Source organism: Lynx canadensis, chromosome A1 (genome assembly GCF_007474595.2).
Source record: "Lynx canadensis isolate LIC74 chromosome A1, mLynCan4.pri.v2, whole genome shotgun sequence".
NCBI lineage: Eukaryota > Metazoa > Chordata > Mammalia > Carnivora > Felidae > Lynx > Lynx canadensis.
The window spans coordinates 195573157-195600167 of record NC_044303.2 but is presented as its reverse complement, the minus strand read 5'-3'; the positions used below and the strand labels follow the sequence as shown (position 1 = coordinate 195600167).

The following is a 27011-nucleotide window of genomic DNA, read 5'->3' as shown; positions in this document are numbered from 1 at the left end:
TTTGTATCTTAAATTCCACATATGAGTGAAGTCATATGATATTTAAGATTTAAAAAAAATTTTTTTAATGTTTGTTTATTTTTGAGAGAGAAAGACAAAGTGAAAGCGGGGAGGGGCAGAGAGGGAGGGAAAGACAGAATCTGAAGCAGATTCCAGGCTCTGAGCTGTCAGCACAGAGCCCCATGCAGGGCTTGAATTCATGAACCCATGAGATCATGACCCGAGCTGAAGTTGGATGCTTACCAACTGAGCCACCCAGGCGCCCTTAAGACTTTTCTTTTTATCATTGTTTTGAGCAATTTGACTCTGATATGCCTTAGTGTAGTTTTCTTAATTTCTTTTTATATTTGGGGTTTGTTAAACTTCCTGGGGGCTATGAGTGTTATGAGTTGAATTGTATACCTCCAAAATTAATTGGTTAATTAAATTTGTTAAATTAATTTTGTTAAGTCCCAACTCTCAGTACCTCAGAATATGACCTTATTTGGAAATTATTAGGGTGGGCCCTAATAACATGACTAATGTCCTATAATTGGGGGAAATTTAGATACACACACACAGGGAAGATGTCATGTGACGATGAAGGCAGAAACTGAGGTGATGTTTTTGTAAGCCAAGGAATGGCAAAGATTGCCAACAAATGCTAGAAACTAGGAGAGTGGCATGGAACAGGTTCTTCCTCACAACCCTCAGAAAGAATGAATCCTGCCAACAATTTGATTTCAGACATCTAGGCTTCAGATCTGTGAGATAATAAATTTCTCTTGTTTAAGCCACCTAGGTTTTGGTACTTTGTTATGGCAGCCTTTGCAAACTAATGTAATGGGTTTAGAGTTTTAATAAAATATCAATATACTTTGGCCACTTTTCAAAATTATTTTCTGTCTCCTCCAACCCATACCCCTTTCCAGAACCCTCAGCACATGGATGTTAGGCCACCTCAAGTTTTGTTTTGTTTTTGAATCCTTTTTCTATGCTTTGTTTTGAATTGTTGCCATCAATATACAAGTTTACTAATATTTTCTTCTGCAATGCCTAATCTGCCATTCATCTCAGATAATTGTAGTTTTCATTTCTAGAAGTGTAATTTTTAGTCTTAAAAATTTTTTTTTCCACATGACTAATTAACATCTTCAAGTTTTGCTCTAGCTTTGTGCACGTGTAGACTATAGTTATAATGTGTCAATGTTCTGGTCTGCTAATTCTGACCTCTGTGTCAATATTGGGTTGGTTTCAATTGGTTGATTTTTCTCCTCATTATGGGTCATGGTTTCCTGCTTATTTCTATGTCTGGTAATTTTTAATTGGATGATAGACACTGTGATTTATACTTTAAGCACAGAATATTTTTGTATTCCTTTTTTTTTTTTTTTTTTAGCACTGCAGCTCTTTATTTTCCTTGCACAAGGACATGCTGTTGGGGCCTAATGTTCTCACATGACAGTAGAAAACCAAAATTTTTTGACGTCTCTTTAAGAATTGAGAATTGTGGGGGCGCCTGGGTGGCTCAGTCGGTTGAGCGTCCGACTTCAGCCAGGTCACGATCTCGCGGTCCGTGAGTTCGAGCCCCGCGTCAGGCTCCGGGCTGATGGCTCGGAGCCTGGAGGCTGTTTCCGATTCTGTGTCTCCCTCTCTCTCTGCCCCTCCCCCGTTCATGCTCTGTCTCTCTCTGTCCCAAAAATAAATAAACATTGAAAAAAAAATTAAAAAAAAAAAAAGAATTGAGAATTGTGTACAAAAAACTTACATAAATTAAAACGATGAATAAATTTACAATTGTAAATGCAAACCATTTTCCAACCCAAGGCAATTAACAACCCATGGTGTTCTGGCAGGAAAACATGGGATAAGAAAGGAAAGTGGGTCCCACTTCCCAAGGCTCGGACCTTCCCGACCCTGTCAGACCAGCAAGACAGAAATGATAACTGGCTCAGGACTCTTGCCATCCTCTAGAGAAATCCTGGAATAGGCAGCTCTTAGACATTAATACCCTGCACAGATCGAGAATCTCATGGTCTCAAAGATTCTCAAACCAATGGATTTTTCTTCCATGAACATGTTTTCAACCTCAGCCACAAAGTGACTTTATTTTGGGAGGCAATAAAGTTACTTGGAAACAGTTTGATACTTTCAGGTCTTGCCATTAAGATTTGTCAGGTGAGACCAGAGCAACTTTTAATCTAGGGCTTATTGTTTCCCACTACTCAGGCATAACTCTTCTGAATTATCTCTACAGTGCCCCATAAATTAGGAGCTTTTCTAGTCTGGCTGGTGAGAACGGCCCTATTCCCACTCTTGGTGAAAGCTTTCAGGTGGTTCTTTGGCCTTCCATGGTTTTGTCACACAAATGTGCTAATCAGTACTCTATTGAATAATTGAGGAAGACCATCTGTCAATCTCTGAATTTCCCTCTTTCTAGCTTTTTCCTTTCCAATTCTCTCACCTGTGAACTCTGGTCTGCCAATTTCTCCACTAAGTTTCCTCAATCAGGAAGCATCCTGGGCTCTGCCTGCGTTGCCTGTGACATGGTCTAGAAATTCTTTAAAACAATAAGCAGGGGTAATAATAGGGTCAATGTTGTTTATTTCCCATTTCTTGAGGATCATTGTTATTCATTGTCTAATGTTTAAGGTCTTGAAAACTATTCTTTTTATGTATTTTGTCTAGTGTTTTAGTTCAGGTGGAAGAGTAAATCCAGACTCTGTTACTCCATCTTGGATGAAAGCAGAAATTGGTAACACTTTTTGGTCAGTAATAATCATGTCTTGAGTGATTATCATGGTCCAGGACCTTGGGACTGCATCCAGACTCATAAGAAAGGTGATTTCTTTTTTTTTTTTTTTTTTTTTAATTTTTTTTTTAATTTTTTTTTTCAACGTTTATTTATTTTTGGGACAGAGAGAGACAACGCATGAACGGGGGAGGGGCAGAGAGAGAGGGAGACACAGAATCGGAAACAGGCTCCAGGCTCTGAGCCATCAGCCCAGAGCCCGACGCGGGGCTCGAACTCACGGACCGCGAGATCATGACCTGGCTGAAGTCGGACGCTTAACCGACTGCGCCACCCAGGCGCCCCAAGGTGATTTCTTAAAAAAAAAAAAAAAATAGATTGTGGTAATTCTGGATTAAAGACTTACTGATAGCACAAGGATGTTGAAAAGATGCCATAGATCTTAGATTTAGAACTGTGGTATGAAAGGCCTATATACTTGGTGGTTTGGGCATGCGATATAAGGGAATAAGGTTATGAACTGAAGTCCCATCTGACATACTCACTTTTTTCTCTCCAGAACTGTGGCCCTGACTCCAGCTGCCTATCTCAGTTGAGTGGGTTAGGTTGACCCAATACAGTGTATTAGAAAAAGAACAAATCAAAGAATTGTGAGTCAGAAGACATGATTTTGAGTTTCATCTCTCCTACTTACTAGCTCTGTGACCTTAGATGCGTGCCTTCTCATTTGCTGAACTATTTGCGTATCTGTGTGATGGGAATACTAATTTCAGCTTCTGTAATTCTCGGTTGATATGAGCATCCTGTGAGACAAGGGATGTAAAAGTGATTTGTTTGCAATAAACCACTAGGGTATATGTTATCATTAAAAATCAGAAATTTGAGTGCATCCTCCTTGCACAATAAAGCTCAAAGGCACAATCTTCTGAGAGGGGTACAAACCACATGAGTCATCTTTGAATCCCTCCACTGCATCCAGCATGATGCTTTGCACACAGCACATTTCTTCAGTGAGGGCTCAGGCTCATTTGCACAGTACAGTGCTGGGCAAGAATGAAAATCTCAGAATAACTCTGGATTGTACTCATCCTCTACCTCAGCCTTGAGTAAAGAAATTTGCTGCATGTCAGAGTTGGAGACATTTTAGAAAAGAAATGATAATCTTGCGGTCTGTTGACCACACTCATGGGCATTTCCGGTATTTTGTTTGTGTGGTTATTTATTTTCTTGCAGAAATTTTGATTTTATTTTGTTGTCTTTTAGTTCAAGATGTGAGGCTTGAACTCACAAGCCATGGAGATCATGACCAGAGCCAAAGTTGGATGCTTAACCGACTGAACCACCCAGGCATCTTTATAGAGTATTTAAAAGTATTTGAAGCAGTTGATAACGTTTTAAGATTGGTAGATTTGATACAAAAATACAGATTTCTAATATTAAAATTGGGAGATTCTATACAAAAATACCAATTTCTAGCCTCTTTTGTAAAAACAAGTCAGAATAGGAAACATGTCACTGGAAGTAAAGAGCAGTTTCAACTCCTGGGTGTGTTGTGTAGGGACTCCATTCACCTCCATCTTCAGTTTGGTCCTGTCCGCATGGAGGCCGAGTGGCAGTGACATTTATTATTTTGCATGTGCTTTTTTGGGTATTAAAGTTAAAAAGAAAACAGCATGTTTCTCACATGCATTTCTTTACCAAGATGGGAAATGCATAATGGACTTGGGAGGGCCTCAATTTTCAAGAAAAATGGGAGAATGTACACTATTTGTGGAAACACGGAGAAAAGATTTAATTTACATTGGAAAAAATATGACTTATGATGTATTTGCAGTAAAACTTGGCTACTTCATCCATATGTACTACCTAGGCATTTGAGTTTGAACCATGCACTTTAGAGACTATCTATAGTCTTATGTCCTCATTCTGCCGGGAAAGAAGCTGGACTCCGAGGTTCACAAAGAGTTAAGACCAGGGATCAGTTATGGACCTCTAAAACTTATAAAATATATTTAATATTTGATGACTTTCATTTTTCTAATATTTGCAATCTAAATATTCACTAGCAGTAATGGCAACCCACCTTGTAGAAGGAAACTGAGTCACAGAGTGGTATAACAGCTGATATAAAAACAGGAATAGAAGCTACGTTTTCTCACCGAGGACTGACACACCAGTGTTCTTTGCTGGTCTATACCTCTCCTCAGGCAGTGTGTCTATGACTTTAATTTGTATTTCATTGGAAGTGCTCAACAATATGCTCAGCATTATGCAGGATATAAAACATAAGGCCTGATCTCTTCCTCTTCTTTTGGGAACTTGTGTCTGGTTGAGAAGAAATGGTACATGACGAGTGCACAATGAATGGAACTGACATCACATAGTGCCCTGAATGGAAAGCTGTCAATGAACTTAAGTGGTTTGGCGAGTCTTGCTGTAGAAAGAGGTGGATATATAGGCAGAAAAGAGAGAGTCACATGAATAAGTTATGGGAGAAAATTTGGGGGATAGTGAAATGATCTCTGATATAACCTAGTTTAATATGTTCAATTTAGTGATAAATCAAGGCCGAGAGAGCAAGTGTTTCTTGCGGACAAACAGTAAGTTAATGCTAGAAGCCAGATCTCCTAATTCCTGCTTCAGACAAAGCCATGCATCATTGCAATCACAGAACTTGCCAGTCTATACTCTGTTTTGTGGGGTTTTTTTTTTTTTTTTTTGCCCTTTTCATTTTCTTATTTGCTGTGCATACTTTCCTACAAAAGGGACCTTGTCTGTCTCAGGTACTACTATATTCCCAGAACTTAAAATACCCTCCTTCTCTGTCTCCAATACAATACACTTCTTAAGCCTTAAAGACAAAATCCAGAGAATTAAATTCTCATTTGCTAAATTCTGAAATTAATATGTGAAAAGGTAACCTGTGGACAAAAATTTTAGGGAGAGGAGAACAAGACAGATTTTTAGGTCATAGCAGGGCAACTCATTTAAGGCAAATCAATAGCCAATCAGGTTGTTCTTTGGGTATATAGTCAAACAATCTCATTATCTCAAGTATGTAAGAATGAAAGGAAACAAGATTTGTGGGTGTTTGTTGGAAAAAAAAATGTAGCCCATGAAATGATGAATCAAAATGATGAAATTGTCTATATAGATGGTATAAGGACAGGTGGTGAACATAAACGTAGAAAGAACACAAAGGAACCAAATATTGTGATTACAAATTAGAATAAGAGTATTGTACTTGACAATATGAAGTGATAAAACCAACAAAAACTTGAATGTGGAGGAGAGAATAAAATAGAAGGGTATGAATTCTAATTTTTTAAAAAAAAATTAAAATTCTTATTTAAATCTAAGTTAGTTAGCATCCAGTGTACTATTGGTTTCAGGAGTAGAACCCACTGATTCATCACTTACATATAACACCCAGTGCTCATCACAACAAGTGTCCTCTTTAATGCCCATCACACATTTAGGCCATCTCCCCACCCAACACCCCTCCAGCAACCCTCTGTTTGTTCTTTGTATTTAAGAGTCTCTTATGGTTTGTCTCTCTCTCTCTGTTTTTATATTATTTTTCCTTCCCTTCCCTTATGTTTATCTGTTGTGTTTCTCAAATTCTATATATGAGTGAAATCATGATACTTGTCTTTCTCTGACTGACTTATTTCACTTAATACGCTCTAGTTCCATCCACACCGTTGCAAATGGCAAGATTTCTTTCTTTTTGATTGCTGAGTAATATTCCATTATATTCCAGTATACCACATCTTCTTTATCCATTCATCCATCGATGGATATTTGGGCTCTTTCCATACTTTGGCTATTGTCGATAGTGCTGCTATAAACATTGGGGTGCATGTGCCCCTTCAAATCAGCATTTTTGTATCCTTTGGATAAATACCTAGTAGTGTAATTGGTGGGTCATATAGTAGTTCTTTAGAAACCCAGATGATACTATCCAAAATTAAACATGGCAGGAAAAAAAACAGACTAGCTTCTTAATGATCTTTCATACTTTTCCTTTCATTTCCTGGAGTAAAAAACCTGTTTTTATAGTTTAATAGTTTTAATTGCTTATTTTTTTTCTGTTAAATTCAGTATAAATATACTTATTACATTTAATTTTAAAGGTAGATCTATATTATAATCATTTTTGTTACAGACATTTTATGCACACACACAAAGTCATATACAGTTGAAATATCTGGAATTATGCTCATCTAACGTTAATGATTATATGTTGGAATAGTGGAGTAGGATATAGTATTCTTTGGTCATATTTTGTTTCCCCTAGAACTTTGTACATGGATGTTACTGAGGAGCACTATTAAACCAGCTTGACCTTTTGCCTTATAGAAGAAAAAATATAGAGAACATATGTATTACATAATGTTATATGCTATATATTATATAATTTATATATATGCATACACACATATACATTAGCACCTGGATTTTGATACTTGTGCATCAATTTTTATTTTACCGTGGTGTGTTTTTTTTTTATCATACAGTTATAGTTCTTGCTTCATTTTTAGAGATAATTTCTGTTTTTACTGTGTTTTTATAGTTGAATATTTTGTAGGGGTACCAGTTATCTTTAAGTTAGATCATCTTTGTCTTCAATACTGGTTATCTTGTAATTGTTTTGATTTTGTTCTTTAAAAAAATTTTTTTAATGTTTATTTTTGAGGGATAGAGACAGAGCATCAGTGGGGGAGGGGAAGAGAGAGAGAGAGGGAGACACAGAATTCAAAGCAGGCTCCAGGCTCTGAGATGTCAGCACAGACCCCAACACAGGGCTTGAACCTACAAACCACAAGATCATGACCTGAGCTGAAGTTGGATGCTTAACCAACTGAGTCAACCAGGTGCCCTGTTCTTTTTTTTTTTTTAATGTTTTTGAGAAAGAGAGAGAGAGAGAGAGTGGGGGAGGGGCAGAAGATAAAGGGAGACAGAGAATTCAAAGCAGGTTCTGCACTGACAGCAGAGAGCCTGATTTGGGGCTCGAACTCATGAACTTTGAGATCATGACCTGAACCAAAGGTGGATACTTAACTGACTGAGCTACCCAGGTGCCCCTGATTTTGTCCTTTATTTTTTCACTACATTTATATTAAGCCTGTGTTTCATGTCAGTAATTCATTTTATAGTTATCCCTATCTGATTTCTTTTATATGTAACTTACTGAGTTTTATAATAATGGAATCCTGGCTCTTAACTTGTTTCCATAGCTATACAATTAGCCATTTACTCTCATTGTTTGGCATCTGAGTTCTTGTTTTTTCTTATTAAAATTTTATTTTATTTATTTTTTTTTAAATTTTTTTTTTCAACGTTTATTTATTTGTGGGACAGAGAGAGACAGAGCATGAACGGGGGAGGGGCAGAGAGAGAGGGAGACACAGAATCGGAAACAGGCTCCGGGCTCTGAGCCATCAGCCCAGAGCCCGACGCGGGGCTCGAACTCACGGACCGCGAGATCGTGACCTGGCTGAAGTCGGACGCTCAACCGACTGCGCCACCCAGGCGCCCCTCTTATTAAAATTTTAAATAAGGGGACCATTTGTAGGGAATTTTCCTTTGTTTCATAGAGCAGCTTTTCTTCCAGATGGGGTTCTTCAACTTTTTTTGCATACCACCTTCTACTCTTTTAATATTTTACTGGGGCATGTTTGCACACTTGCCATGCTCTATTTTTTTTATTTATTTATTTATTTATTTATTTAAATTTATTTTTTAAATTTACATCCAAGTTAGTTAGCATATAGTGCAGCAATGATTTCAGGAGTAGGTTCCATACTTCCCCTTACCCATTTAGCCCATGCCCCCTCCCACAACTCCTCCAGTAACGCTCTGTTTATTCTCCATATTTAAGAATCTCTTATATTTTGTCCCCCTGCCTGTTTTTTATTATTTTTCTTCCCTTCATTTATGTTCATCTGTTTTGTATCTTAAAGTCCTCATATGAGTGAAATCATATGATATTTGTCTTTCTCTAATTTTGCTTAGCATAATACCCTCTAGTTCCATCCACGTAGTTGCGAAGGGCAAGACTTCATTCTTTTTGATTGCCGAATAATACTTCATTGTGTGTGTGTGTGTATGTATATATATATATATGGTATATATATACATACCATATCTTCTTTATCCATTCATCCATCAATGGACGTTTGGGCTCTTTCTATACTTTGGCTATTGTTGATAATGCTGCTATAAACATCAGGGTGCATGTGCCCCTTTGAAACAGCATACCTGTATCCCTTGATAAATACCTAGTAGTGCAATTGCTGGGTCATAGTGTAGCTCTATTTTTACTTTTTTGAAGAGCCTTCATACTGTTTTCCAGAGTGGCTGCACCAGTTTGCTTTCCCACCAGCAGAGCAAAAGAGATCCTCTTTCTCTGCATCCTTGCCAACATCTGTTGTTGCCTGAGTTGTTATTGTTAGCCATTCTGACAGGTGTGAGGTGGTGTCTCATTGTGGTTTTGAGTTCCACAATGGAAATTGTGGTTTTGTACTTCCATGATGATGAGTGATGTTGAGCATTTTTTCATGTGTTGGTTGGCCATCTGGATGTCTTCTTTGGAGAAGTGTCTATTCATGCCTTTTGCCCATTTCTTCACTGGATTATTTGTTTTTTTGTGTGTTGAGTTTGATAAGTTCTTTATAGATTTTGGATACTAACCCTTTATGTGATATGTCATTTGCAAATATCTTCTCCCATTCTGTTGGTTGACTTTTAGTTTTGCTGATTGTTTCCTTCACTGTGCAGAAGCTTTTTATTTTGATGAGGTCCCAGTAGTTCATTTTTGTTTTTGTTTCCCTTGCCTCTGGAGATGTGTTGAGTAAGAAGTTGCTGCAGCCAAGGTCAAAGAAATTTTGCCTGCTTTTTCCTTGAGGATTTTGATGGCTTCCTGTCTTACGTTTAGGTCTTTCATCCATTTTGAGTTTATTTTTGTGAATGGTGTAAGAAAGTGGTCCAGGTTCATTCTTCTGCATGTCGCTGTCCAGTTTTCCCAGCACCACTTGCTGAAGAGACTGTCTTTATTCCATTGGATATTCTTTCCTGCTTTGTCAAAGATTAGTTGGCCATACATTTGTGGGTCCATTTCTGGGTTCTCTATTCTGTTCCATTGATCTGAGTGTCTGTTCTTGTGCCAGTACCATACTGTCTTGATGATTACAGCTTTGTAATACAACTTGAAGTCCGGCTCCATTTTATTTTTAAAAATTTGCTTACATTTAGTGTGAGGAGTTCTAGTTAGTCTTCTGGTTGTTTGATGGAATTTGAGTGAATTTTCCATGACTTCTTACAAACTATTTGTCTTATTTGAGTAGTGTTGGATCAATATTTCTACATTGAATTGGCTTAGACGTGACAGATGATTGGAAGCTGGGGCTAAGGGAGTTGCTCATACTTAGATTCTATATTGTGAATAAATAAAAATAGGGTACTTCAAGAATGAAGTGCAAAATAAATAATTATAATAAATAAACAATTGCCATAACACCAGATAATTTTATTTTCTCTTTTTAAATTTCTTCTTTATTTTCTATCTCTGAAGGTCTCTTTTAATTGCCACTTTTTAAAAATTTTTAAGTTTATTTATTTATTTTGAGAGAGAGCAAGCAGGGAAGGGGCAGAGAGAGAGAGAGAGAGAGAGAGAGAAAGAATCCCAAGCAGGCTCCACACTGTCAGCACAGAGCCTGACGCAGGGCTTGAACTCCCAAACCATGAAATCATGACCTGAGTGGAAATCAAGAGTAGGATTCTTCAGCGACTGAGCCACTCAGGCACCTCCAATTGCTACTACTTCTAAGAGATCTTCTCTGGTATCCTCAGCCAATATAGCTTTTCTTTCCACTGAATATTCACAGCCCGTATTTATTTAAAATATATTTTATTAACTGTTATCGTGGGGCAGCCACATTTTTAGGTGGTTGGAATATAATATATGAATACAATTTCTGCCTTCATGATACTAGTATTTCTGTGATTAGAGGTGGTGGGGAGGACTGATCTATCCTCTTTTAATTATTTGGCTCTATATATTTTAGCTATTGAAATTAGAGTATTAATTCACTGACGTATCCCCGCTGCAATCACATACGATGTATGGTGCACAACAGGAGCTGATAAATGTGTGCTGAATTAATGAATGAATGTTGAATGAATGCAAAATTAATGTCTTATTAGCTGGGATGTGGGAAGGGATTATTTAAGAGAGAGGCAGGTAAGATTTCAGGCCTGTTTGAGAAGATGCTTGTAAAGGCTATTTTAACAGCTTCTCAGTGGTACCAGCATGGGAAAAATAACAAAGCTAAGCTCAGATGAGTAGTCAAGGCTAAGAAATGGCAGACACAGAGAATATTAATGATTTTTGGAGTAGGAAGAGCCATCCCTGTAGCATTGAAGGGTCTTTGGAACCTGGGGTAGTAAGGTGAAACCATGTTTCAGTGTTCTTTTCCCTCTCCATTCTGTGAATTTCTGACCACATTACTCAGCACAGAAAATTCAAAATCATTTATAACTAACTCTCAGTGGCGGCGGGGAGGGTAGTGGAGGAGGAAGGCATGAGTGCCCAAGAGACTTAGAGTGAAATTCTCACAATTAATTTCATTCTGGAAAGGCTAAGCTGGGAACTTTTTCCTTTTCTTGTTATGAGGCTGCCATATGACTAGCTTTTGGCGAGATGGAGTTGACATTTTTTCCAAATAGGGCTCTTCACAGGCATCTCATTTAGAGCATTAAGTAAAGAAACATCATTCTTTGTAATTATATGACCAAAAGCTAAAAGGTACCTGGCATGGGAAGTAAAGAAACTCATGAAGCTAGGCTAATGTAAATGTTACCTTATATTTTGCTTAAAAAAAAAAAGTAGCATCTAGGCTTTAGATAAAGCACTTTGTATGGGGACAGGCATACAGTTAGTGTTCAATAAATGTTATAATTTTTTATTGTAAAAGGCAAAGAGTATTTTGTCCATAGGAATTTGCCAATAAAGAAAATAAGAGAAAGTTCAAGGGATGAAGATGATGACATCTACAAGACCTTGAAAGAAATGAGGAAAGCTGACTCGGGCTTCTGGAATGAAGGCAAATTTTTTAAAATTAATTAATTTATTTAAATTGAAGTTCGTTAACATACAGTGTAGTATCAGTTTTACGAGTAAAACCCAGTGACTCATCACTCACATATAATACCCAGTGCTCATCCCAACAAGTGCCCTCCTCAATGGCCATCACCCATTTAGTCCATCCCTCTACCCACCTCCCCTCCACCAACCCTCAGTTTGTTCTCTGTATTTAAGTTGCTCTTGGGGCACCTGGGTGGCTCAGCCGGTTAAGTGTCCGACTCTTGGTTTTTGGCTCAGGTCATGATCTCATGGCTTCATGGGTTCAAGCTCCACATTGGGCTCTGTGCTGGCAGCATGGAGCCTGCTTGGAATTCTCTCTCTCCCTCTTTTTGCTTCTCCCCCACTTACACTGTGTCTGTCTCTCTCAAAATAAATAAATAAACTTAAAAAAAGTCTCTCTTATGGTTTGCTTCCATCTCTGCTTATATCTTATTTTTCCTTCCCTTCCTCTATGTTCATCTGTTTTGTTTCTTAAATTCCACATATGAGTGAAATCATATATTTGTCTTTCTCTGAATGACTTATTTCGCTTAGCATAATACATCTAGTTCCATCCACATTGTTGCAAATGATGTTTTTTTTTTTTATTGCCAAGTAATATTTCATTATATATATATGCCATATCTTCTTTATCCATTCGTCAGTTGATGGACATTTGGGCTCTTTCCATACTTTGGCTATTGTTGATAGCGCTGCTATAAACATTGGGGTGCATGTGCCCCTTCGAATCAGCATTTTTGTATCCTTTGGATAAATACCTAGTAGTGCAATTGCTGGGTCATAAGGTAGTTCTATTTTTAACTTTTCAGGGAACCTCCATACTGTTTTCCAGAGTGGCTACACCAGTTTGCTTTCCCACCAACAGTGCATCCTCGCCAATATCTGTTGTTGCCTGAGTTGTTCATTTTAGCCATTCTGACAGCTGTGAGGTGGTATCTCATTTTGGTTTTGATTTGTATTTCTCTGATGATAAGTGATATTGAGCATCTTTTCATGTGTCTTTTAGCCATCTGGATGTCTTCTCTGGAATAAGCTAATATATTTTGAAGACTATTTGACTAGCATTGGAAGAGTCATTTAGTCCAGTGTTTTGACAAACACTTGTAATTTTAGTTAGCCTACAGTTGAATAACATTTTAAAAATTATGCACATATTTTGGAATGTATTAGGGAAAAAAATCAACTCCAGATTTATTTATATGAAAAAGTAGTCTAATATAAATAGAAGAAATTAATAATAATAATAATGGGGCGCCTGGGTGGCGCAGTCGGTTAAGCGTCCGACTTCAGCCAGGTCACGATCTCGCGGTCCGTGAGTTCGAGCCCCGTGTCAGGCTCCGGGCTGATGGCTCGGAGCCTGGAGCCTGTTTCCGATTCTGTGTCTCCCTCTCTCTCTGCCCCTCCCCCGTTCATGCTCTGTCTCTCTCTGTCCCAAAAATAAATAAACATTGAAAAACCCAATAAAAAAAAAAAAATAATAATAATAATAATAATAACAATAATAATTCCTCCTTTGGACCAAACATTCCTAATTCTCACTACCATTTCTCATTTGACATTGTATTTTTTTTTATATATATCTAGTGATATCATCATAGAAAGATAATGATAGAAGAAAACTTAGAGATCATCTGGTCTGAGGTTTATAAGACAAATACCACTAGAACTCCTTTTCTTATCTTCTTTCTCCCCCTGTCTTACCCCTCCTCTTCCTTTTATTTTATTTATTTTTTTTTATATATATGAAATTTATTGACAAATTGGTTTCCATACAACACCCAGTGCTCATCCCAAAACGTGCCCTCCTCAATACCCATCACCCACCCTCCCCTCCCTCCCACCCCCCATCAACCCTCAGTTTGTTCTCAGTTTTTAACAGTCTCTTATGCTTTGGCTCTCTCCCACTCTAACCTCTTTTTTTTTTTTTTTCCTTCCCCTCCCCCATGGGTTCCTGTTAAGTTTCTCAGGATCCACATAAGAGTGAAACCATATGGTATCTGTCTTTCTCTGTATGGCTTATTTCACTTAGCATTACACTCTCCAGTTCCATCCACGTTGCTACAAAAGGCCATATTTCATTTTTTCTCATTGCCACATAGTATTCCATTGTGTATATATACCACAATTTCTTTATCCATTCATCAGTTGATGGACATTTAGGCTCTTTCCATAATTTGGCTATTGTTGACAGTGCTGCTATGAACATTGGGGTACAAGTGCCCCTATGCATCAGTACTCCTATATCCCTTGGGTAAATTCCTAGCAGTGCTATTGCTGGGTCATAGGGTAGGTCTATTTTTAATTTTCTGAGGAACCTCCACACTGCTTTCCAGAGCGGCTGCACCAATTTGCATTCCCACCAACAGTGCAAGAGGGTTCCCGTTTCTCCACATCCTCTCCAGCATCTATAGTCTCCTGATTTGTTCATTTTGGCCACTCTGACTGGCGTGAGGTGATACCTGAGTGTGGTTTTGATTTGTATTTCCCTGATAAGGAGCGACGCTGAACATCTTTTCATGTGCCTGTTGTCCATCTGGATGTCTTCTTTAGAGAAGTGTCTATTCATGTTTTCTGCCCATTTCTTCACTGGGTTATTTGTTTTTTGGGTGTGGAGTTTGGTGAGCTCTTTATAGATTTTAGATACTAGCCCTTTGTCCGATATGTCATTTGCAAATATCTTTTGCCAACTAAAAGGTTGGTTGCCTTTTAGTTTTGTTGGTTGTTTCCTTTGCTGTGCAGAAGCTTTTTATCTTCATAAGGTCCCAGTAATTCACTTTTGCTTTTAATTCCCTTGCCTTTCCCTCCTCTTCCTTTTAAAGAATTTCTTTGTAGGACTACAATTATAAGAGGTGAGAAAGGAGCTTTCCTGGCTGAAGGGGGTGATGAAGACAGCATAGAGACTACAAGTCAGTCTATTTCCCAGTAGGGGTTTTCCTGGGAATTCTACAGTTCTACCAATCACAGTCTGAAAAATATTGGTTTCAGTTATCTATTGCTTGTTGTTTCTGATGGGCACATAAGCTTTGCAATGTTTAGTAGCTTCAGACAACAATTTATTATTATCTCTTATATTTTTGTATGTTGGGAAAGTTCAGCTGACTAGTTCTTATTTGAGGACTCTCATAAGGTTGAATTCAGATGACATCTGTGGCTGGACTCATTGAAAGGCTTTTCCATTATCATATTTCCTGCCTGAGCTATGATGGTGGGACACACTGTGGGTTGACTGGATATCTCTTTTAACCTGGCTCCTTCACATGATTAGATTGTGCTTCCGCACAGAATGGTAGTCTTATATGGTGACTGGCTCCCCCTAGAGTGAGCATCCCAAGACACCCTGAGAGAAGCTGCAAGTCTTCTAATGACCTATCTTTAGAAATTAACATGATATTAAGTTCACAATTTCTATTTGTCAAAGAAATAATATACCAGTCCAAATTCAAGGGAGTGGAGGAATAAATTCCACTTCTCTTTGTGGAAATACCGTGTATATAGGAAGGGAAGATATTAACGGCAGCCAGTTTGAGGTGAGCTATCACAGGCAATATTAAGCTCAGAGAAGGCAAGGACTTAAGACCACAAGGCCAAAAATGGCAGACTTAGGATTAGAGCCCAAAATCATAAAAGATGACCTACACCGTCTGAGAAAGTCTCAGTTCTGAATCTTTCTACACAATATTGAAAATTAAAATTTTCCCTTGCTGATTATAGTGCAGTCAAGCTTTGTATTAAAAGCTGTCATTATAATTGGTATGGATTTAGATTTTTAAAAAAGTTACAAGTTACAAAAACTGATAAAGAGAAGAAACCATTTATAATTGTATTAGAGAATACCAAGGTCTTGGAAACCAATCTAACAAAATTGTGTAAGAATTATAAAGAAAAAATATTATTAAATAATTATTAAAAATATTATTAAAATAAAACTTATTAAGGAGATAGTAAAGAGTGATGAGATATTTATTTAGGAGATATACAACATTCATGGATAGGAATTCATTTTTTAAAATGTTTTACTTATTTTTGAGAGAGACAGCACAAGTGAGGGAGGGACAGAGAGCAGGGCAGAAGATTTGAAGTAGGCTATGCACCGAGAGAAGCAAGCCTGCTGTGGGCTTGAACCCACAATCTGCAAGATCATGACCCGAGCCAAAGTCGGATGCTCAACTGACTGAGCCAACCAGGCTCCCCAGGAATTCTTAATATTATAGATTCACTTCTCCTAAACTTGTTCTATAGATTCAATGGATTTCCAATGAAAATTACAGCCATTTTTTTGCTCCCACAGAACTTAAGGTAATTCTAAAATATATATGAAATAACAAAGGGCTGACAAACACCCGGACCATTCTATAGAATAATACCAGGCAGAGAGGTAAAAAAAATGTTCAGCATAACTGTTCATAATGGCAAAAACCTGGGAATTATTCAAATGCCCATTTCAGGGAGTGTGTTTGAGTAAATGGTGTCATATTCACACAATTGAATCTTATACAGCAGTCAGAGCAATGAAGGACAGAGATGTGCAACAACATGGATGAATCTTAGCAACTTAATATATAGGATTTGAAAAGCAAGTACTAACATTTCATCCAGCTTGATAATCATTTTATAAAATAAAAACTACAATAAAAAACTTTAAAATAATTCATATAGCTATAGCAACACTATGCAAAAAGGAAAGCAGGTGACATAAACACATGATTTAGAATGATGCTTATCTCAGATGGGGGAAAACAGTGGAATGAGATGGGGGCTTCTATGATTAGAAGATATTATTAAAGGTGTATCCGGAGGCAGCCCAAGTGTCCATGGACTGATGAACGGATAAAGAAGATGTGATATATATATATGCAATGAATATTGCTCAGCCATAAAAAAATGTAATCTTCCCATTTGCAATGACATGGATGGAGCTAGAGAGAAGTATGCCAAGCAAAATAAGTCAGTCAGAGAAAGACAAATACCATGTGATAGCACTCAGATGTGGAATTTAAGAAACAAGCAAGTTAAGGAAAAAGAAAGGGAGGAAAACCAAGAAACAGACTCTTAACTATAGAGAACAAACTGATGTGGAGGTGGGTGGGGAGATGGGTAAAATAGGTGATGGGGATTAAGGAGTGCACTTGCTGTGATGAGCACCAGGTGATGTATGGAAGTGTTGAATCACTATATCATACAACTGAGCCTAATATTACACTATATGTTAACTAATTAGAATTTAAATAAAAAATATGAAAACAAATAACCAAATATTAGTCTTTTACCTATTTTAAATTTGAATTTTTTTTCTATTGAGTTTTGTGAGTTCCTTGTATATTTTGGATGTTAACTCTCTTATTAGATATATTGTTGACAAATAACTTCTCCCATTCTTGAATGGACATTTTTCCAAAGAAAACATACAAGTGACTAATAGGTATATGAAAAGATAGTAATCATCAGAGAAATGCAAATCAAAACCACAATGACATATCATCTTATACTGTTCGAGTGACTGTTACCAAAAAAGACAAGAGACCAATGTTGGTGAAGTGTGGAGAAAAGAGAACTGTTGGTGGTAATAGAAATTGATGCAGCCACTACGGAAAACAGTATGGAGATTCCTCAAAAAATTAAAATAGAACTATCGTATGATCCAGCAATTCTATTCCTAGATATATGTCCCAAGGAAACAAGATCAGTATCCCAAAGATACATCTGTACTCTCATGTTCATTGCAGTATTATTCACAGAAGCCTAGATATGGAAATGACTTAAGTGTTGATAGATAAATAGATAAAACGAATGTGGTATATATACTCAGTGGAATATTATTCAGCCATAAAAAGAAAGAAATCCTGCCATTTGCAAAGATATGGATGAACATGGAAGGAATTATGCTAAGTTAAATCAGCCACATGAAGACAAATGCTGCATGGTTTCTCTTACATGTGCAATCTAAAAAAAAAAAAGCTGATTTCATAGAAATAGAGAAAGAATGGTGGCTGCTGGGGGCTGGTGGGGAGGGGATATGGGGAGATGCAGGTCACATGATACAAAATTTCAGTTTTAGAAAGAATAAGTTCTGAGGATCCACTATATAGCATGGAGACTATAGTTAATAATATGGCATTTGTATACTTGAAAGTTGCTGAGAGAATAGATCTTAAGTATCCTCACCACACACACACACAGAATTAACTGTATGAGGTGATGGATGTGTTAATTATCTTACTTGAGGTAGTCATTTCATAATATAATAAATATGTATTTCAAATCATCATGTTGTATAGCTTGAATATCTACAATTGTATTTGTCAATTATTCCTCAATAAAGCTGAAAAAAATTTACCAAATACACAAAAGCAATCCATGCTAGGCAGAGTGCTGTGATCTGGTATTAGGATTAAAATTAATTATTTGCACCGAAGGTCTGATCAGACAACTTAACCTTGATAAGTATTGTTCAGCCTAGGTATTCTGTTGTCTGGGCTGAAGAAGGTAAACTGGCCTTTGGCAACGTTATGAGATTGGTAGGTTTCTCTTTCTTACTGGCCCATTGTCAGAGATTGTACCTCTTTTTTTCTATCTCACAGGGTGTAGAATGACTGACATTTGGAGTTGGCACTCTTCCAGCAACACTCCTTGTTCTTACCAGGAGTAAACCAAGGATGTGAGGGGTCATGTGGCACTATGAGGCAATCACGCCAGGAAAAGAACACGTATCACTCCCTGTATCACTTCATTGTTTCTTATTAATCAAGTTTTAAATCACTGACATACCCATCACACAATTAACCCTGTCAATTCTATGTACTTATTTGTAGTAGATAATGACTTTATTTGCTGGTATAGTTTCTCAGGATCAAGTTCCAGTGTATCTATAAAGTTATGATTGGAGTACCTCAATTCTCTCTCTCTCTTTACACACACACACACACACACACACACACACACACACACACACTTTAAAGACTGATTAATTACTTATTTGAAAGTTTCAATTCAAGTACAATCAAACTTGATAGGATCCATATTTATTCCTCTCCCCCTCCCATATTTAAAGCAGGTGCTAAGATTTAGGAGCACAGCTGTTCTGTAGAGATTGAGATGTTAAGTTGTGTTCATGATATGCATTAAAGTATGATACTGTATGATTTCACTCATATGTGGAATTTAAGAAACAAAACAAAGAAAAAAAGGAGACGAACCAAGGAACAGACTCTTAACTACAGAGAACAAACTGGTGGTTACCAGAGGAAAGGTGGGTAGGGCGATGGGTCAAATAAATAATGGGTATTAAGAGTACACTTACCATAATGAGCACTGAGTAATGTCTAGAATTGTTGAATCACTATATTGTACACCTGAAACTAACGCTGTATGTTAATTATACTTGAATTAAAAAGCATGATTGCGATCTTCTGAAAAAGAGAAGGCCAATGTTTGCCAAACTTGTGTTGCTATTTGTAGGTTTTGTCAGTTTGGAAGTAGAAAGTCAGGTTGACATTTGATAGAAGGAACTGGAGAATAATTTTCTCCTTCTGTAACTGAAGCAGACCACAGAGGGAGGAGATAAGTTGGGGGTAGTCTGGGTATAGCTCTCATCAATTAATTACTCATGGGGAGGATGGTGGCCTGACTCACTGTGACAGTTTTGTGTGTCGAGGCTCAGTTTGCATATCTACTCAGCTATTGGCGAGTATCAGTCAAATACCAACCTAGGTGTTGCTGTGAAGGTATTTTGTAGGTGTGGTTAACCTCTACAATCAATGGACTTTAAGACACTTTGACACTGTAGATGGGCCTCATCCAATCAGTTGAAGGTCTTAAGATCAAAACAGGTTTCCAGAAGAGGAAAACACTCTTTCCTCATGAAAAAGACTTGTAGTCTTGAGACTACAACTCAGTTTCTGCCTGAGTTTCCAGCCTGTTAGGTTGCCCTATAGATTTAGGACCTGCCAGCCCTGATAATCGCACAAGCCAATTCCTTAAAATAAATCTTGAGACATAGATATAGATATAGATACAGATATAGATAGATACATAAATACACACACACACACACACACACACACACACACACACACGCCTTATTGGTCCTGGTTCTCTGGATAACCCTAAATGATGCTCTTGCCTAGCAAAATGGAAGGATAGTGGCAAATTGGAGCTGTCCTGGCTTTGCCATTAACCATTGTGGTGAAGTTGATCAGTGTATACACTCTTTGAGAGCAGGGACTTCGTTTTCCTTATAGATGTTTTTCTGCCACCTATGTAGTACCTGGCATACAGGGATGGTCAGTTAGTATTTGATGGGTGAATGAATGAATAAATGAATGCCCTTTTCTGGGGTACTGTTGTCATTTCTATAAGATGAAATTTTATATGAGGTTGGTCTACCTAAGTTCTCTGAGACTTTTCTAGAAATGTAGAGAGGCGGTTATGAATATGGGGTCTGGATTTAGGGCATAATGGATTTGGATCCTAGCTATACCACTTAATGACCTTGGTTCAGTTACTTTAACCAGTCTGGGTCTCTAGTTACTCATCTGGAAAACTGGAGTTTTAACACTGTATGTATCATTGGATTATGGTAAAGATTGAATGAGGGAATGCTTAGTGTTGGGTGCTGTGCCTGGCACAGAAAATGTGTCCCTAAGCTGTTAGATATGGTCTCGCCACTGCCACTGTCACATCATGTCATCTACCCATGTGATTCACCATCTTTGGGCACCTTCTCTAGTCTGCTTCTCTGGAGAATGTTCTGACTGGGGTAGATGTGGTGTATATACAACTCCCAAAGGTTGGAAATTGAGTCACAGGGTCAATATGAAGCACTCAGCAGCCCAAGGAAGTTGCCATTCAGTGTCTTAGAAATCTGGAGCTATATTCTGGAAGTGTGGGATTGTCTTTAATAAGCCTCTTGCTATAGAGGGAATTCAGTTCACTGTGTGGGTGGCTCTGATCCTGTGGATACATAAACACCTGGATGAGGAGGAATCAGAGCGATCTCGGCGGTTTGCCGAGGAGTCTGGTGTGGTTGAATTGAATGTACAGAGCATGTATACCTAGACCTCGCAGTCTTGGGACAGTGTCACCAAAGTCCCTAGCCATTTCTGTATGAGGTAAAGGACCTGGGTGTGGAGGAGCATCCTGGCCTGTCTCAAGTTACACAGCAAGACCAGCTGGTGGTTTATGTACTCTGCTTTGTTTAGCCTGTGATGCTGAAGCCATCCACTGCAAGGCTGGGCTTTCTCTTTCTGGAGAAGTTCTAGGAAGGCAACCTGACATGTAGGAACCAGGGGTGGAGGGTTTTTCTTCTGGCTCTCCCCTTGTCTATCTCTGGGCAATCCTTTCCCATCTCTGGGCCTCAGTTTCCCCATCTGTTCAGTGAAGATGTGGGAATAAGTATCCTGTAAATTTCCTTCCAGCTCCAAAAGTTTAAGCTCTTGGGTGACATGTGTGCCCTGACACTCTTAAGTGCTTTAGACGTATTATTTTACTTTATTCTCACAACACACTTGACCGGTTAGGTGTATGCATTACTCCCATTGTATGGGTGAAGAACCTGGGTTTAAAGAGTTAAAAAACTTGCTTGAGGTCACGTGGCTGGTTAGTGGCAGGGCTGGGTTTCACACCTAGCTTGTATGATGTTCAAATCCCTGTTTGTAAGTACAGTTACCCCAAAAGATTTGTCTAACAGAAGCGTGAAGGACTCTGGATTGGGGTTGCCTGAGCTGTTTAGGCTGGAACATTATTGTGTTTATTCTCCTTGGAGCTCATCCTGCTCTATCCCAGTATACTTCAACCCTTCTTTTCTGGGCAAAGCGGATGGAGGGGCAGGAGCATGTGTGTGAGTGTTAAACACTGCAGAGATATCAGTGCTTCCTCCTGTTCTCCTGGCTGGTCTGGGTCACAGCCAAGTGTGCTGCCAGAGACACTTGGCTGACTAACCCCCAGTTCAGTTAGGGATATAAAGAGTAAGTCAGTAGCTCAATGGGGCAACCTAGCAAGGTCAAACATGTGGTCCAGCCCTCAGACGTATTGCATCCTGTGTAATGGGATTTGACATGAAATGGAGTCGGGAACATGATGGCCTGAGGATCTGGGCCTCCGGCTTGGTTTCTTGTCTATGATAAGGAGTCAGATTGGGCTAAAGCATTCTGGTGAATTCCCACGAGGAGGTACTGAGCACTATTCCAAAGGGAGAGCCATGAAGTCTGTCTAGATTTGAGATTAAGTCAGAACCAGAGCGGGGAACCAGGTATCTGAAATGCTCTGTACGACATTGTCCTATTTGGCTGTCTTCTCATCACCTAACATCATCTGACATTATTTTGTTAATTTATTCATTTCCTTATTTGTCATCTGCCTCTCTAACCAGAATGTAGGCATTTGAGAGCAAGCATTGTATCTGTTTTATTCACTGTTGGGTCATCAGCTTCTAGAAGAGTTGGTTCATTATGTATTTGTCAAATGAATGAACAAATGAAAAAAAAATCTTTTCTTCAGAGGACATCTGAAAGGCTCCAGGTAACTGGTAGAGATGTAGATCAGTTTCGTTCTTTTTCTTGGCCACTGCCCAGACACATTTCAAGATCATGAGATTATAAGGGAAGCAGGGAAAGTTAGATTAAAAATGACTACGGTCCCTTCCCAAGCTAAGCTCCAATACACTATGATTTGTCTTCTACAAGTTCCCTTCTTGTGCTGGTCAATGATTTTACAAGCTGACGTTTCATGCTTAAAGTGTATGAAGTATGGCAAGTGGCCAAGAAAAAGAGGGTTACATTCGTCAATCAGTAATTTCAAAATGAGCGTAGGTGGTTTTGCTCAGCCTATGTGTTCCTCTGCCTGCAATCGCTTGGACCCAGACAACCACCCTTAACCAGTGTATGGTTAAGAAATCTCATCCTGAGCCTTGTTTCTGTCACTGACTCTCTAGATGAGCTTGAGAAGCTTACTCTGCCTCTCTGGATCTTGGTTTATATTCATCCCCTAAACATTTGTTGAACACTTATTACATGATACATTTCAATCTTGGTGATGGGGTTACCACAATGTGAGAGAGGGACCCAGTTCCACGTTCACTGAGTTTACCTAGCCAGATTTGAGGATAGGTGAAGTAGAAAGTAGAAATGTAAAGAAATAAGAAAGTTTAAGATAATGATCTTCCTAGATAGGTAAGTCAACCAAGATAAAGAAATATGTGGGCAGATAGGGAGTAGGTTAGGGAATACCTCTCCGTGGAAGAAAAGTAAAAGCTCTGACACTTCAGGGACAAGTCAGTTGTAAAGTCTGAAAGAAGATCTCCCCAGACGAGTCCACAGTTTTGAATGGAGAATGAGTTTCACTTATTTTAGGGACAAGATGAAGTCCACTGTGGCTGGTGCTTAGTGAGCAAGGAAGAAGTCAGGGGATGAAGGTGGAGAGAGAGATGGGGTTAGATTACCTAAGTAATCAACGCTGTAAACAAGGTGTTGGGTTGTTTTCTACTATGTAGAAAGTTATCCATCTTCTTTCTCATTGATTCTCCTTTTCATCAACATCTCTTAACTTCAAGGTAACCCAGAGCCCAATCTGTGAGCCTCTCTCTCCTTTTTTCTAGTCAGGCTTCCTTTCCAACTCATCTTATTCAGTCCTCTGACTTTAAAGAACAGACTTCTCTGCATTCCAGACTTGCATATGCAATTGCCTACTCAATGCCTCCTTTTCATGTCTTAAAGGAAACTGAAACTTAATATGTGAATCTGAATTCCTGATCTTCTCCTACTGTCCCACAGACCTACTTCACCCAGTCTCCCTTGTCTCTGGGAAGGGTGAATCCTCTGTCCAGTTTCTTGGGCCAAAATACCTGGAGTTGTCCTTGATGACCCGGCCCCCAGACATGTACTCTGTCGGTAAACTCTGATGGCTCTGCCTTCAAATTTTATCTAGGGTCTGATGCTCATCACCATGCTCATAGCTCTTCTTAGTTCAAGCCCCGTAGTTCATCTCTTGCCTGGCTTTATTGCACTAAGCTCTTACCTGATCTTGCTGCTGTAACTTTCTTCCTGTATTCTCAACACGGCAACCAGAGTGTAAGCCAGATCACCTCACTTTCAAATCAATACCCTTCAGGTTCTCCCCGTCTCACTTGACATAAAGGCCAGAGTCCTCACAATGGCCGACGCGGTCCTGTGGGACCTGGTCTTCCCTCACCTTCCTGAGCTCCTCTCCTGCTGCTCTCCTCCTTGCTCGCTCGGCTGCAGCCACATTGGATTCTCCTGGCTGGTTTTGAACATGCCCCACATGCTCCTGCTTCCAGACCTTTGCCCTGGCGTTTCCCTCAGTCCGGAGAGCTTTCTCCAGACACCCACATGGCTCATTCCCAACCCTCTGCCCAAGTTTCTGCTCAGATGCTGCTGCCTTCTCCTTGAGGCTCTTCCTAACTGCCCACATAAAAATCGCAACCCCCACGCCCGCACTGCCCCTTCTTGCTTATCGTCCGCCTCCCCAGTCGGATGTAAGCCCAAGGGCAGACATGTTTGTTCGGTGTGTTCGCTAGGACGATCTTCGTAACAGCTCAGACCGTGCACCAAAAATGCTGACTGTTGAATGGATGAGAGAGCTTTAAGCAGGGGAGTGAGAGGATGTATTTTACAAACGTTGTCTGGCTGCTGTATGACAAGCGGCGTGTGAGGGAGAACGGGAGGCAGCCAGGACATCCATTAGCAGCTACTGGAGTCGTTAAGGGACGAGAGGATGGCAGCTTATTGGAAGATGCTTCAGGGGGAACCCCTGAGAAATGGGCACACTTGAAATACATTTTGGAAGAGCTGACAGGACTTTCTGACAGACTGGATGTAGATTGATAACGAGGAAGCAAGGCCGACTCTTAGATGTTTAACCTAAACAGGTGGATAAGGGTGGTACCATTACCCAAGATGAGAAATACTGGAGGCAGCGCAGGCTTTCATTTATCATTCACTTACTTGAGGGTGGATTAAGAGTTCTTTTTGGAGCATATTCAAGGCTCGTTTATCTACTTATTTATATTGAACACCTAGATGAAAACACAGATTAGGCAGTTAGATACAGGAGTTAGAGCCCACGAGTGCGATCCAGGCTGGAGATAGAAATTTGGGAACATTGGCATGTTTAAGATAAAGGAAAGTGGGGCACCTGGGTGGCTCAGTCGGTTAAGCGGCCGACTTCGGCTCAGGTCATGATCTCACGGTCCGTGAGTTCGAGCCCCGCGTTGGGCTCTGTGCTGACAGCTCGGAGCCTGGAGCCTGTTTCAGATTCTGTGTCTCCCTCTCTCTGACCCTCCCCCGTTCATGCTCTGTCTCTGTCTCAAAAATAAATAAACGTTAAAAAAAATTTAAAAAAAAAAGATAATGGAAAGTGGATGAGTGTGTCATCCCATACTCCAGAGGAGTTCATATTCTTGGGGCAGAGGGGGGAGTAAAAACTGAAAAGTAAAGCGAGTGACAGAGAAATGGTACTGTCGGTAGACCAGGGACCTACTTAGGGAACACCTATCACATGCCATGCACCGGGCCCAGGGCTGGTGTTCATGGGGTGAATGAGATGGACACGATCCCTGCCCTTAGAGAATTTACAGGCTATAAATTCTCCTGCTTCCTCCTAGTTCAAGAGCCATCGGGGTATAAGGGAAAATAAGGCTTGCCCATTTATCTTGATAGAATGAAAGGATTTTCTTCCCATCCTCCCAGGCTAGAGAATCCTGATGATTAAATTAGGGGTACGTCCAAAATTTCTCTCCGCGTACATGCATGTGGATAGGCAATGATTGTAGCCGGGATGAAGGTTGCACTCAAATGGGATAAAATCCTGGGGTCATCCAGATTTCTCTTAAGTCAAGTCTTATAAGGAGAGTAATTGTTCTTATCCTTTGGATAAAAGAAGGAACAAACATTTACTGGACCCTTAGTGTGTATTATGCAGTAAATACTCTTTACTTCCATTAATTTAACCGTACATTAATTTAATGGGATTGGTGGCATTATTCCCATTTCACAGGCCAGAAAACAGAGGCTGAGAGACCTAATAAATCCTCCAGTGTCAGAGAGTGAGGCACTGGCGGATCCCTTACCCTGAAGTCTATGTGAAACATTGTGCTCTTTCAACTGAAAAGCCCAAAGAAACACAAAATAAGCTTAGTATTTCTTTCACATTATAGCATGTATTTAAATTTCAGTTTACTTTACCTTCCCAAGCTGCCTTTCCTTGGGCTAAAACATCTTCAGTTCTTTCAAGTAATCTACATATGGCATGTTAATTGTTAAAGTGCCTGGCATAGTGCCTGGCTCATGCTAAGTGCTTAATAATTACTGGTTAATATGATCACACCATTTGACGGCTAAGAAAACTGAGTCTCAAAAAGGGAAGAACTTGACCAGTGTCCCACATTTAATCATCTGTTCTCCTTCCAAGTTCAGGCTCATTCTACTTTTATTAGTGTTTATTTCTTAAATGTAGTCCAGCTAAAATAAAGCCATTCCTCTCTCGCCTCCTTTATTGAGGCCTCTATATTTCTTTTAATATGATCCTGATTGTTTTAGTTTTCAGAGAACTCTCCTTGTACCCAAGGTTTGTGTCTCCTCATTTGGTTTAGTGCGGCAGTGTATTTATTCATTCACGTTCTGAAACTGGAGTTGGCTGGCTGGCAGAATTTAATCAGAAGATTGTGTTACATGGCAAGAAGCTGTCCAAATCCATAATTATAATGAGAGAATGGGTGGCAGGAGAATTGGGTGAAAATGCAGCTTGCTTTGCATAGGGGGAAACTCTAACTCCCTCCTCCCTCTTCCCTTCCACTTTTGACTACCCACCCATGAGAAAAAGAACCCAAACCAAGGGTCAAAGTGTGTGGAAGAAGATCATTCTGGAGTGACCCCAGGGAATTTCTTTTTTTTTTTAGTTTATTTATTTTGTTTTTAAATAAATTTTTAAATGTTTATTTATTTTGGGAGAGAGAGAGAGAGAGAGAGAGAGAGAGCAAGTGAGTAAGCAGGGGAGGGGGCAGAAAGAGAGAGAGAGAGAGAGAGAGAGACACTCCTAAGCAGGCTCCGAGCTGTCAGCGCAGAGCCCAATGTGGGGCTTCAACCCATGACTTGTGAGATCATGACCTGAGCTGAAATCCAG

At 39.3% G+C, this 27011-nt stretch overlaps 1 long non-coding RNA gene across 1 annotated transcript; it reads left to right on the top strand.

The window, feature by feature from the left end:
• The first annotated feature begins 1932 nt into the window (after window positions 1-1932).
• On the top strand, window positions 1933-27011 carry LOC115508157. Its single transcript, XR_003966948.1, has 3 exons — window positions 1933-2014; window positions 24949-24957; window positions 27001-27011. It is a non-coding gene; the product is annotated as an uncharacterized LOC115508157 (long non-coding RNA).